Here is a 13,565-nt window from a genome sequence, read left to right as displayed (position 1 = left end):
GATGATAATGATGTCTGATTAGAAGTCCTGGATTCAGAGCCTCATCTGTACTGCTTTTCGTGAGGCTTTAAGTAGACAATGTCCCTGTGGGAGAGTTTATTTGCTGTGAAGTGGTGGTCACCACGAGGTGTGTTTGTGTGCGTTTGAGGACCGTCTTAATGCCATCCTCTGGGGTGGGAGGAAGTAGTCACAAAGGATGAGTCTAATGCAAAGGAAGGATCTTGAATTACGCACGCTTTTCACAGTTAAAGCTGGGAATGAAATGGTTCCGGTTCCTTAAAGTCCCCATGAAATCAAAATTAAGTAGTTAGTTAGTATCAATATGTTAGTCTTAAGGTTATCTATAAGGCAGTGTGCTCCAAAACAGTGACAAAATTTGCATTTAGAAGATATAAGCATTCAAAGCTTGCAGTTCGTCACTTCCGCCAAAACGGCTCAACGATTTTATTTTTGACGTCACATCGTACTTCATCTTCTCATCAAACTTTCTGTCCAATCAAATGCTCTCTAGAATCCGAAGCGCCGGCCCCCTACACTATAAAATAGACGCTGAAGCCGCGGCTGAAATCGGTCACTTGTCCAGAGAATTAGTATTTTATGTACAGTGAATGGCACGTAGCGCACTATATAGGGGACAGGGAATGATTCAAACAGTGTAAATTTGCTTTCCATTGAGGGAAAAAAGAAGTCTGGTTTCTGGTGTCACGCTAACCACCGCACACACACTCTGCTCCGGTCCAGAGACACGATAGCACAGAGTGGATCACATACGCGAGTCGGCGCAGACCACAAAATGTATCGGATCTATTTGAATTCTACACCGAATGCTATTTTTTATAGCAATATGGATGAGATTGTGGCTGGCGTACCTTGTCAAATGCGGCTTTACAGAGTTCAACGGCTCTAGCCCAAGCTGTGATATAAACGAACGCTATTGGCTATTTTAAAAAGGGGCGGGGCGGGGCTGCATGATATGTCCCGCCCTGTCTGAGAGGCTGCACACTGCAGAGCAAATGGGTGGCGCTTACGTGTAGCTACCCCTCGCAAGACGTCCAGCGGGGAGGAGCTACACGTAAGCTCCACCTCTCTTGACCTAGTCTAGCTCCACCTTTATGGATCTAACGTTAGTAAAGCTACATTCATTTCTCTGCAGTGAGCAGCAAATGCCCTGTCTTCTTGCTCCATTTGCCTTCAGTCTGAAGAAACAATCAATCATTTATTTTGGGACTGTGCTTATTCTAAAGTGTTCTGGGTTGACTTTTCCAATTTTATTAAAAAATATTTATATCCAAACTTTTGTATAACCCCCAAAATTGTGTTTTTTGGTTACTCCTTGAATTTAGATCTTTCTCAGTGTAAATTTATTATTAATCTATTGCTATATCTTGCTAAATTTTACATTCATAAGTGTAAATTTTCAAAGAAAACTCCCTACTTTTTTATTTTCAGGAAAGATTTTGATGTATATGTAAACTCTTTAAGAAACTCTAATAATTCTATTGCATGTAAGACTCTTTCATGGTGTAAATCTTATAAGCTAACATAGTATGCTTTGGAGTATTGTTTGTAACCCTTATTGTCTTTTGTTCTTGTCTTTGTAATTGTATTTGTTGTTCTTCTATTGCATAATAAAAAAAATGCCCTGTCTTCCTGTTTCAGTTAAAATGACGTCAACACATAGAGTAACGCTGCGTGTTTCTAAGCATTTCAGGGGACCTTTAAAGATTTAACTTTTGATTCTCTTAGTACTTAAGGAAGAACGCTCTGACTTATTCAGTCAGTGCGTGAGTCATTAGACAGATGCAAAACGATAACTAATGAGTTTGAGATTATTTTTTTAGGCTTTTTGGTTGATTCATTAAAAAGAACTGAAGAGTCATTAATTCACAAATAATTTGTTGTATGTTTGTTGTTATGAGCAACCAGCAAGGTTTTCGCAACCAAAGGCATATCTTCGTATTATTAATTGTTGTTCTCTCATCACATTTAATTCAAACTCAGAACTTGTTTACTTTACTGTGCTTCTCGTTTTATTGTTCAGGTTCATGATTTTTATTTTTTTTAAGAAAACAATCTGTGTATTTCTTTAATCAAAATGTAATAACATGGTCTTTCTCTGACATGACTTCCCTGTTTGAACAAAGTCATTGAGCTATTTAGGCATCACATTCAGGTCTGGCTCCATATTAAATGCAACACACTGTTATTTTAGTATTATTTGTATACTATTTTAGTATTTATTAATATTTTGAATTTGCTTTTATTTTACATTTTTAGTCATTTTAATTTTTGAATTTTATTATAGCTTTTTAATATTTATATTGTGCTTTTTTATTTTAGTGTTAGTAATGTTAGTACTTCAACTTAGTACTAACTAAAAAGTTAGTTGCCTTGGCAACATTTCTAATTTTGGTTTACACCTTACAACTTTAAGGTTTTCATCTAATATTTTTATTTCAGCTTCTGGTTTTCATCTTTTATTACAGATTTATTTCAATTAACGAATATGATTTGAACAGTTTTAGTTTTTGTTAACAATAATAACACTGATGCAACATCCACTTTCCACAATCCAGTCAATTCCCGATGGATAAAATCACCTCCCATCCTTCATTTCTGCTTGTTTGGTATCCTGTTTCACTTGGAATTAGTCACATTGACCTTTAAACACTCTTCTGTCTGCATCAACAGAACAATGCAGATGTTGAAAAATTGTTAACATAATAAAAACTGGTTCTACGTTCCCAACAATATTCACTGTGCCATAGAAATATGCGCTATACATAGGTACATTAGAGAAAGAGGTGAATTAAAAATCTACACCTACACATCTACACCTACATCTGCTCATTTACATTTATTCTGATTTAAGAGTGAGTGAGGTGTTTATGAAAGTGATGAGGTGGAGGTGAAAATCTGAGTTTCCTTGTCTTCAGGTGAGAGTGCTGTGAAAAGAAAACGAGAATGAAGGGCAAAAGAAGAAGGATGCAGAAGGGTAGCGCAATACAGAAGTGTCCGTGCTGTGACGTCAGCCTTGTTTCTGTGATAAATCAGAGCCTTGGCTCCATGTTTAGAGTGATTATGCAGAGTACCATCATGCAAATGTGCTGGCCTTTATTCCTTCACCCACACGTATACTTTTCTTTCTCGCTCTCTCAGGGTTCTCCGTGATCCTGACTGTGCAGGCCTCTACAAATAAGGATGGCCTAATGGCCTGGGGCAAGTGTAAGAGAGTTTTGAGCCAGTTGATGGAACTGTCAGTTTCCCTATTGGGCCAGTGCCGGGCTGTCACTGCACATTGCATTTGTTGAGCGTGTACATGTGTTTTTATGCCTTGTACATTTAAACATTTGGATTTCTGAGATGTTTTAAACATTGTTGGTGTGAATTCTGCTAATTTAAGTATGTTATTTAGCAAGTGAGGATCTTGGAAGCATAATTCGGAAATGGTTAGAAATTTTTATTTTTAATGAATTTTTAATTTGATTTATTTTGTAGCGATTATTTAGCTCACAACAGGAAATATGAATAATTAACCATAACTAGTTATAATTAACTATTCATATTTTAGATCCGCTGTAGATATTTAGCTGACCACTCAGGGTCAACTGTCTTGTCAATTCTAAGAACGTTAATTTCCTGGTTAAGGGAAATAACTTTCTTACTGTACAATTCTACAAAAGCTTGTAACGTAAATCTGCATGATTAGTGACTCCGGTTATGAGCAAACAATGAACACGTCAAGCGTGATACAAGTAAAGTTTTATTAACTACATAAACACTTAAACTAGTCTAACATACTACATAAACACACAAACTGGTCTAACATACACATACACACACACATACAGTTGGTATAGGAAAGGGTTAAAGTTTAACTCAGCACAGAAAGAGGCATAAAGAATGAATTTTATGGAACACTTTGCATATTCAGCAGATCTAAAACCTGAGGGAAAACGTCTTTATATTTAACTTATTATTTAAAATTGTATTTATTTATTTTGTTTTTATTTATTATTATCAATTTATTTTTGCCATGAGAAATGAATATATTTATTTGCTGTTTTTGTTACAAAAAAACTTACAATATGTTTAATGAAAAAATCTGACTCCACCAACCCAGGCCAATTTATATATATGTTTCTGCTATTTAGACATTCAGGCTTAATAATTTAGTATTATAGTATTATTATTTATTTTTACATTATTACACTATTTGTTCATATTTTGAATTGGCTTTTATTTTTGTATTTTTGGAATTTTAATTTTTATTAGTTTTGTATATTTCAATTTTGCTTTATTTTTATTTCAGTTTTAGTTATAGTAATTTTAAAAATACATTTATTTACTGTCATAATGCTGTCATAATGCTTTTTTTTGTTACAAAAAAAAAATGTTTAGTTAAAAACATGCATAATGAAATATGTGGCTAAAAATAGCTATTTATTTAATTGTGGGGTGCCAGTATAAATGTTGGCAGGGCAAGTAAACATCTGACTCGAACAACCTGGGCCAAAAAAAAAAAAGCTTATTAGTGAGCCCTGCTGTGGGTGTTGGAAGTCCACAGAGAGTTGACTCAGGCATGTGGATTTATTTATTTTATTAAGTTGCCCATTCGTTAATTATTTGGTCGACCTTGTCATCTCTTCCTGTGTAGATACAGCCCTATGTAGCAGCAGTGGCAGTGCTGAGAGAGAGAGAGTCAGGGAGTCCCAGGTGGGGTTCTGAATCCCCAGAGCAGAGTGATGGAGCCATCCCAGCCACAAAGCCTCACAGTTGGGCTATGGTCGTCAGGAGCTCATGTGATGGTGACACGTAAGATGGTGAGTGAGCTTGTTACTATAGCAACCCCAGTCTTTTATAGAGTGTGCTTCCATTTCACCCAGTGTGGGAGAGAATGATGGAGGGAGAACATTGAAGAGAAGGCTGCCAGTGGACTGGATTTGTTGTTCTAGAGGTAACCGGGCTCCACAGTAAGGATGGCCTGAAGGTCCAGGACCAGTGTAAGAGAGTTTTGGATCTTTTGGACCAGTGCTGCTTTGCCACTGAAAATCTTACATTCATTGATGTTTTACAGACATTTTATACCTTGCAAACTTAGCAAAAATTTGGTCTTCTACAATATTGTTGCAAATTCTGCTGATTTGTCACATAGACAATGTTATCTAACTGGCTAACATAGATGAGCTTTTGGCGAAATTGCAAAAATGGTGTATGATAATTTTGAAATCTTCAGTATGAATTGCATATGTCATTGTTTTCCAGCAAATGTGTGAACTTCCAGCTTGTTATACATTTTCCTTTTATTAAAGAAAAAAGCTAGTTTTTAAAATGTAATAATTTAATGATTTATTTAAATAAATTAAATAATTGTAATTTTAACTAAAGCTGTGTGTTTTTGTAGACTTACCATTTTATGAAAAATATTAATTCTACCAAATATATAACTGCATTGTTAAAAAATTAATATTGTATATGATGATTCTTGTGCAGGTGAAAATGTTGGCATTGGAAGTTAAAATTGTAAAACTAATTTAATAACTACTGCCCCGACTGAACCAGCAGAAAATAATCCATATGGTTGAGCCCTGGATAAGGTTTTTTTTTATATGGGGAGTCTTGGGTTCAAGTTTTTCTGTATTAATTTGCATACATATCTTTGTTGAAGGAAAGTTGTATATTTGTTAACTATGCTTAGTAGGTTTTAAAACAACCACCTGGACTGAATTGAAATGCTTGGACTGAGCTGACATTATGCGGCGCTGACTGCTGGCACTTGAATAGCCAATAATCAATTGGGGAAAATGTCCAAGCTAAAGCTAAAACTGTATTTTAATTGATTTTCTATCGGGTGGTAAATGAGCCCGTCCATAGCCACTCCCCTGAAGTGATGGCCAAGGAAGGCTGGAAAGAGAGTTGAATGAGAAAGGAGGTAGATAGAAAAGAGAATGGGCAGAGATAAATATGTCCACCTCCAGAATGGTGAAACAAGCTGACAGGTTTGCATGAGGGAGGAGACCTGCAAAGAAACTCTGCAGCATTGGCTGTCAGATAAACACAGCTTTTCTTCTACTCTCCTCTGTTCGTGTCCATCTCCCCACACCTCCCTCCCCGCTGCTTTATTCGTTCACTTTGATTCTGATGGCACTGCACTGAGAGAGACATGGTGTCTTTCTCCACGGTGACGGGTATCCATGGAGACATCCATCAGTCAGTATGTGTCAGCGTTTCCATGGGGATGCAGATCTGGGGGTGTTTGTCAGCGAGTTTTGTGCCACACTCTTATCATGTTTGTCATAGATGGTGTTTATCTGTGTATGTATTAGTCATGGTGTCACTCAGAGTGTGGGGTGCAGACTTATGGCCTTCTTAGACAGGGACCAAAATGTGTGTGTGTGTGTGTGTGTGTGTGTGTGTGTGTGTGTGTGTGTTCAAAACAAACTTTAAAACACTTCTGTCCCAGTTGAATGTGCAGAGGACACTACAAGTATTCTAGTCATGTCAAGTCACATTTATTTATATATCTCTTTATACAAAACAGATTGTATATAGCTTCACAGTAATAAACAGGAAAATAGTTTCCATCCAAAGTTGTGCATTTAACTTATGCACAAAATTGCAGTATCGCATAAAACATTTGTGAATAAAGCACCGTTTCCAGGGAGACAAAGAGAACAAAATTGTAACTTCCTGATAAACTGGTGCCAATTTCAGAACAACCAAAACAACATTTGAGATGTTGTGCAACTAGGTCGGTCCGCTGGTTTGTACAATTATGCCGTCCCATTGTGCTAAGTCACATTACTTTTTTGGTGTGCATTGAGGAATTAATTCTGTAAATGTGTTTCAGTCATAGTTTATGCACATTTTCTTATCGGATAAAAAATGTATCCGCCTCAAGCCTGCAAGGTTTTTTTTATGCACATTTTTAGAATGTATGCGCATCTTGGCATTTCCATCCAGCGAAAGACAGGGTGGTTGGGAAACCTGTTTGGAAACAATTATCGTTTTTGAATTTCCTGTTTGCTAGTGGTACACACTTCACTTTCGAACGGATAGTTCACCCAAGAAGCCTGACATCATTTGCTGACCCTGTGTTTCAAATAGTTTCTTCCATAAATTGAAGGTCAGTGAGGTCCAAAACAACTTTGGACTCTGATGGCTTTCTTTGTGTAGACAAAAAAAACTGTGAGACATTCTTTGAGTTTCAAAGAAGAAAGTAAGTCATACAGGTTTGGAAAGACATGACGGTGAGTAAATTATGACAGAATTTTCATTTTTGGGTGAACTATATCTTTAAACTCTAATGATGTAAATACATCACCAACATGTTTATACAGAAAACAAAATCAAGCACACACACACACAACTGTGTACAGAAGCACTGGTTTCACAAGAGGTCAGTGGGGTGTGGATGCATCCGAGACATATAGAGTCTGCATGCTTCTAGCGTGCAGACCCACATGAAATCACAGGAGCAAGAGGAATGAGAAAGAGAGAGAGGTGGTCAAAAATGCTAAAGTAAGTTTTCACAGAAGGCACTGGAAACACGGATCACTGAGATGAGCTGGCAAGGCTGCAGCTACACTGCCACTGCAACAGTGTGATAGTTTACATGCTTCTGTAAATGGCTGAGAGACACTCTGTTTAATGGCTGCTGCTCTACTCCCCTCCCAGCCAAACAGGAATCAAGTGTATCAACACTTTTAGCACTGCAAAGTGCCAATTAATTGTTTGCCAGAAGCACGTGTCTCACGACCTAGGGGTGTTTCGCTTCAGAAAAGCTCTTTTATTGCAGAGATAGTCAAGCGGAGAAAAACTTTGGCTGCATTACCCCGCCAGCAGCAGCATAGAGTAAACTAGAAAAGGAAAGTTCAGCAAGATAAACAAAGTCTCGCCTGAAAGTTTAAAAAGCCTTGAGGACTGAAGGTTGTTTAGGCCTCAAGTTTTTTTTTATAGAAGCTGGATAGATAGATAGATAGATAGATAGATAGATAGATAGATAGATAGATAGATAGATAGATAGATAGATAGATAGATAGATAGATAGATAGATAGATAGATAGATATAGATTTTTATGTTTTTTTCTTTCCTTAAAAAGAAATGCATTCATGTCGACTGCAAAACATAGATTAATTGTCAGTATTTTACCCTACAGAATGGCCTTGCATATTTTTTTTATTATTTGCACAATATGTACATAAAATATAATTTTGTTGCATCAGCGTTTTTTGGGGCAGAACTAGCCTGAAGGTAAAAACCGTGAGTCTCATGATTTAGAAAATATAATGTACTGAATCAGAGCAGCCTAAGCGACTGTAGCTTGAAAGCTCTTGACAATACTGTCAGAAATTTCCAATGGAAGTCTGTGGAATATTTTATCATCCACTAGTAAAACAGTTTGTCCTTTAGAAAAGAAAAAGGCAACCTAAAGAGGAACAGGTTGAAGAACAGTGTCGAGTTTGGTGGCTGTAGCTTCAAAGTGAGCAATAATGTTTGTCTTATATTCCACTTTGTTATATATATATATATACTACACATTCTAGCAGTAAGATCTAGTTTTTAGATGGACCCAATCACAACAATAGATTTTATTTATTAGTTTAAATAAGTAATCCTTAATATAAATTTAATGACTGGAAATACTGGAAGTTTAAAGGGGGAGTTCATCGTATTAGTGCGAACGAACTCTTTAGTTGCACAAGGCTTTAAATTTACCAAGACCCTAGCTTAGGCATTGACTTGCACTAGGGTTTATACAAACGTTTGGGGTCAGGATGATTGATTATTTATTTATTTAAAGAAATCTTTTATTCTCACCAAAGCTGCATTACTTTGATCAATAAAACAAAAATGGTAATATTGTGAAATATTATTAATATTATTTCAGCAGCCATTACGCCAATCTTCAGTGTCACATGATACTTTAGAAACCATTCTAATATGCTGATTTGATGCTCAAGAAACATTTCTTATTATTATTGATGTTAAACTGATTTTTTTCTGAATTTTATTGAATAGAATAGAAATCTGTTGTAAGAATATAAATGTCTGACACATTTGATCGATTTAGTGTGTCCTTGCTGAATAAATACAAAGTTCTGTCATGAACTCTAGATGGTGCAGGCAGATAGGTTCTAACTCAATCTGATATAATCGCATCATAATTTACATGGCACAGCTGATTGGTTCTTTTCGTATAGGCAGCCAATGAGCTTGCTGTTCAACATTCTTAGCACGCTTCAGAAAGCCTCCACCTTCCCCAGCTCCACCTGTGTAGATCTGCTGCAGAGTAATTTCATATGTGTTATAGGGGTATGTTATATATTTCATGTATGTTATATATTTTTTCTACATGCTCACAGCAGCATGTTGTGGATGTATTGGCTGTAGCAAGTCTCGGTACTTGCTCTGCCGCAGCAGCAGTAGCGTAGCAGATCTATTCTGCCAAGACCAAACACATAAACATTGCCATATATTACCATTCTAAACTTTCAGAGAGTTGTCATGACAGAAAGGTAATTACTTACAAAAAATAATTAAATTGTACAGACCCCAACCTCTTGGTTGGTAGTGTATGTTTAACGTAGTGTGTTTTTGCATGAACTTGTATTTCTTTTGATAAGTGTCCTCAGACAGAGAGGCCAGACACCAACCCTCCAGTTGCATCCTAACAAAGAGAAATGAAAATGCAGTCAGACAGGAAGTTTCAAAGAGGAATTGTTAGTGTGAGTAAATCAGGAAGGAGTGTTTGTATATGTGTGATAGTGTAAGCGAGTCCTGTGTACATGTGCTTGCTTATGATCTTAGAGTGTCTGTGTATACTTAACATCTGATTGGATGAGGATCACAGAATACTTACGACTTGTTTTCCCATGCACACTTGAGGTTTCAAAGTGCCCCGCAGGTGTGAGTTGTTTACACATCTACATATGAGCATTCAGTCCCTCACGTCATCTTTCATCCCGATCCGTAACATCACTGTACAAAGTCCCGCTGCGGCTGAGCGCTAAAACTTTGACACATGCGAGAGGAGGATCTCTCCTCTACCATCAGCAGCCCCATCATTCCCAATCACATCCCATCAGATCTCATCCAGCCCTGCAGTCTCTCACAGACCACTCTAATACGGATCATGTCCTTGGTAGATGGCAGCATAACTCTGGCGTGTAAAAATGAAGTGTGAAAGTAAAATGGAGGTCCGTGATACGTGATGTGACCTGTACGGAGGTGGGCAGGTGTCTGCACCAGCTCCTGTGCGACCCTGCTTGCCCCTCTCGACTCGCTTAGCCGTGGGTAGAATATTGACTGCCGCTATCGATTTACCTGTACAAACATTCAGCCTCAAACCCCACGTAGAATATTTCAATAACCTGGAGGGCTTCTCTCCCTCGAGCCTACACATAAATCAGCCACTACACAGCCAACACAAAGCAGGCGAGTTAGCATACTATTAGTTATGTCTCTGACCACTGGAGCCAGCCACATTGTGCAAGCTCCTTGCATACGTGTGGAGGAGTGTGTGTGGGATGTGGGCACGTGACGTCAAAACCTCATTCATTGGTTTAAGTCTTGCACTTGGCTTAAACAGCTGCAATGTTTGCAGATGGCTAAAATCTTCTTAAAGTTTGAGTTGAAATGATTGTTTGTTTTTTTAGTCACAGAGGATGCAATTATGAACATGTAAAAAAGATAATATTGACATTTATTTTGTTTAAATTCCTTTAGTATGTTCTCCTGAATCATAGCAATGGATAATTATTACATTTATTTATGTTTTTTACATTTTAATAACATTTTAAATGGTGAGTTTAAACGTGTTGTCAAATTAGTTTGTAATCATATCTCATAGGATTGGGTAAAGTTCAAGCCTGATGCATAGTGTTACATATATATTTTTTGAACAATTTAAATGACTTTGAAGTATCTCAGACCCTAAACAAACATGGGGGTAGAAGCAACTTGAAGCTAGAAGCAAAGTGTTCAAGTATTATACCCAAGTATAGCCCTCTTCGTATAAACTGACAACTTGAGAAAAAGAGAGCATTTTGGTTCGATATGTGATATCTGGTCTTTTTTTAAATGGGTGAGTGTCATAAGGTTGCACAACGAGCACATTTATTTATGTAAAAGTCTTGGCTCAGTGCATCTCTGAGGCTGTTTTACTTGGATTCAGCATGGCAGTTTGAAATCCCAGGACCAGAACAATAATGGGAGACAAGATGTGGATGAAAAAATGAGGCTGAGCCCACACTTCTTACACCAAAGATCGGAGGACTTTGTAACCTAAGGCATGCAGAAAGACTGCAGCTCCTCTTTGAGGTTACCAAATTGATAAATAATGGAGAGAAAAGTTAAAAACGAGTTGTTAAACAGACCTTATTGTGGTTGAGTACTGACGGATGCACTTTTGCTGCCCTTAGTGAAGCAACAGAATAAAAAATCATGTCAGCCTCTCTCCCATGTGACTGCCTAAAAATAAACTATTGCTACTCGTCACATTACATTAGCACAACAGAGCTTAATTCTTCCTAGAAATAGATATGCTATAAACATTGGATAAAATATTTATTTAGCAATGCTGTGGTTGATAAAAACTTGGTATTAAAACGTACCAAGTGGCAAAGATAATTTACTATTTATTTATTTTTCAGACCGAACCAAAAAAAAACACCTGAATGTTTGATGCATCCTTAGCTTGCCAGCTGGATTGAGACATGTGATTTCTAGAAAAACAGGCACGCACTGTATCAAGTATTCAGGGGAATTTTGGATATACAAAAATGCTGATAATGTGAAACATTGTATCAATAAAAAACAGATTCAATTATTATCACCATTACTTAACTTCACTTAAAAATTGCATTATTTTAATAAGCACAATCTAGCTCATTAATACTGAATCTATTAATTTCATACTTGAGGATGGGTGAGTTTTAATGAAGACTTGTACGTGTCCATCCATCCAGTGTGCACACTGACATAACCTGTTGGCAGTAAGCTTTTACTCTTTCATTATAATAAAATAAACATTTAAAAAGAATCAGATTCACAAACATACGCACCTGTTACAAAGTTCAGTCATTGTTTATACAGAGATGAGTTCCTTGTGGTCATCTTGAGTGACAGGCAGAGTGAACTTTCTGTCTGTCAGTAAAGGACATCGGTACATTTACTCCAGGAGCAGATCTGGGGGAAAAAGTCCTATGGGGGTTTTGTGCTCTGTAATTTTTGGTCAGAAAATTGACCTGTAGATTAATATCAAGGATGTGTAAGTGCCACTAGAAACTCCACTCACACCAAAGAGCCTAGGTCCTCAAGTCCTGGCTTTTTTCATTTCTATATTATTAGCACCATGAAGAAATTCAGGCAGACTCCGTATGCTTTTCATTCTCAATTTGATAATTAATGAAAGATTACGTGCATGCTTCGACATTAAGATACAATAGACAGAATTTTTATATTATTATTATTATAATAATTTGAAATGTCAATTCTAATTTCGTACAGTGCTCTGATATCCCTAATCGGTGTTTTTATTAATAAAGCGTTAAATTAGTTTTATAAGTCATGTCAGGGTCATCATGTCTTCATAATTACAATTACATACTACAACCATCAGATAGCCTTTAACTAACTCTTATTTTGGAATTACCACTCTGCGAAGACATAGTAAACGCATGCGTTTAGAATAAATCCATCCTTATGCTGAGCAGAAATTTAAGTATGTATGGATTTTCTTTTCCATAATGTTTGCATAATCAGAGTCTTTCCCCAATGGTGAAAGCTGCTGTAGAGTTTGTGTGGAGTTTATGTTAGCTTGCTCACTGTCTGTGCTGATGATAAGGTACTTAGCCGACTGCTGAGCCTAGTTAACGCACTGCACAGCTCTGTGAGAGGAACGTATGGCCCAGTTATTGGATTTAGTTACATTTCATTAACATCATCACAACGCTGAGGATCAGCAGCATTTTGTGTTACTTGCACCATTGATCTCGGCTTTTCACACTAAGATAACTTGATCGTCAGATATTTTTAGATATATTGCTCACTGAACGCCAGAGGCTATTCTATATATTTTCATGTTTCCAGTGATTCACAAACATTTTATTGATGCCTTGTTCTGTAAAACCTCCACTTTTCCTAACTGCAGTACTCTTGTCTCGGCTGAAATAGTGCAGCCACCCAGTGTGTTAACCACTAAAATTAATTGTCACAATTTTATTACAGGGGAAACAATAACAGCTCAACATACACATTGTTGTTGTGCCAGTGCATCTGGCAATGGCAATCTGCCCGACCAATAATTACCATTTTTCATCATAGGTCCACATGTTTTGTTGTATAACAGCAGATGAATGGGTTATCTCTGAGGTTTTGCTTACACGGCAGAATCCCTTATTTTAGCGGCCCCCCTTGTCTGCGGCGTACCACCGCAAACATCTCCCTCTAAAAGGAATAAACACAGTTGCTGGACTGAACTCTGAAGTAAAAATAGAATAGGCATTTTTCTTTCTCCGCATCAGCTGGCAGACGTGTGTGTGTGTGCGTGTGTGTGTGTGTG

General features: G+C 37.1%; 1 protein-coding gene across 1 annotated transcript in view; it reads left to right on the top strand.

The window, feature by feature from the left end:
* Positions 1-13,565, top strand: part of LOC107563987 (leucine-rich repeat-containing protein 4B-like) — a 38,958-nt gene that overhangs the window by 6,882 nt on the left and 18,511 nt on the right. The window contains exon 2 of the mRNA XM_016248960.1: positions 4,658-4,823. The gene's annotated coding sequence lies outside the window, so the exon portion shown is untranslated. The remainder of the gene's footprint in view (positions 1-4,657; positions 4,824-13,565) is intronic.

The sequence above is a fragment of the Sinocyclocheilus grahami genome, unplaced genomic scaffold (genome assembly GCF_001515645.1).
Source record: "Sinocyclocheilus grahami isolate Dianchi unplaced genomic scaffold, SAMN03320097.WGS_v1.1 scaffold901.1, whole genome shotgun sequence".
NCBI classification, from domain to species: domain Eukaryota; kingdom Metazoa; phylum Chordata; class Actinopteri; order Cypriniformes; family Cyprinidae; genus Sinocyclocheilus; species Sinocyclocheilus grahami.
This window is presented reverse-complemented; position numbering and strand designations above follow the sequence as displayed.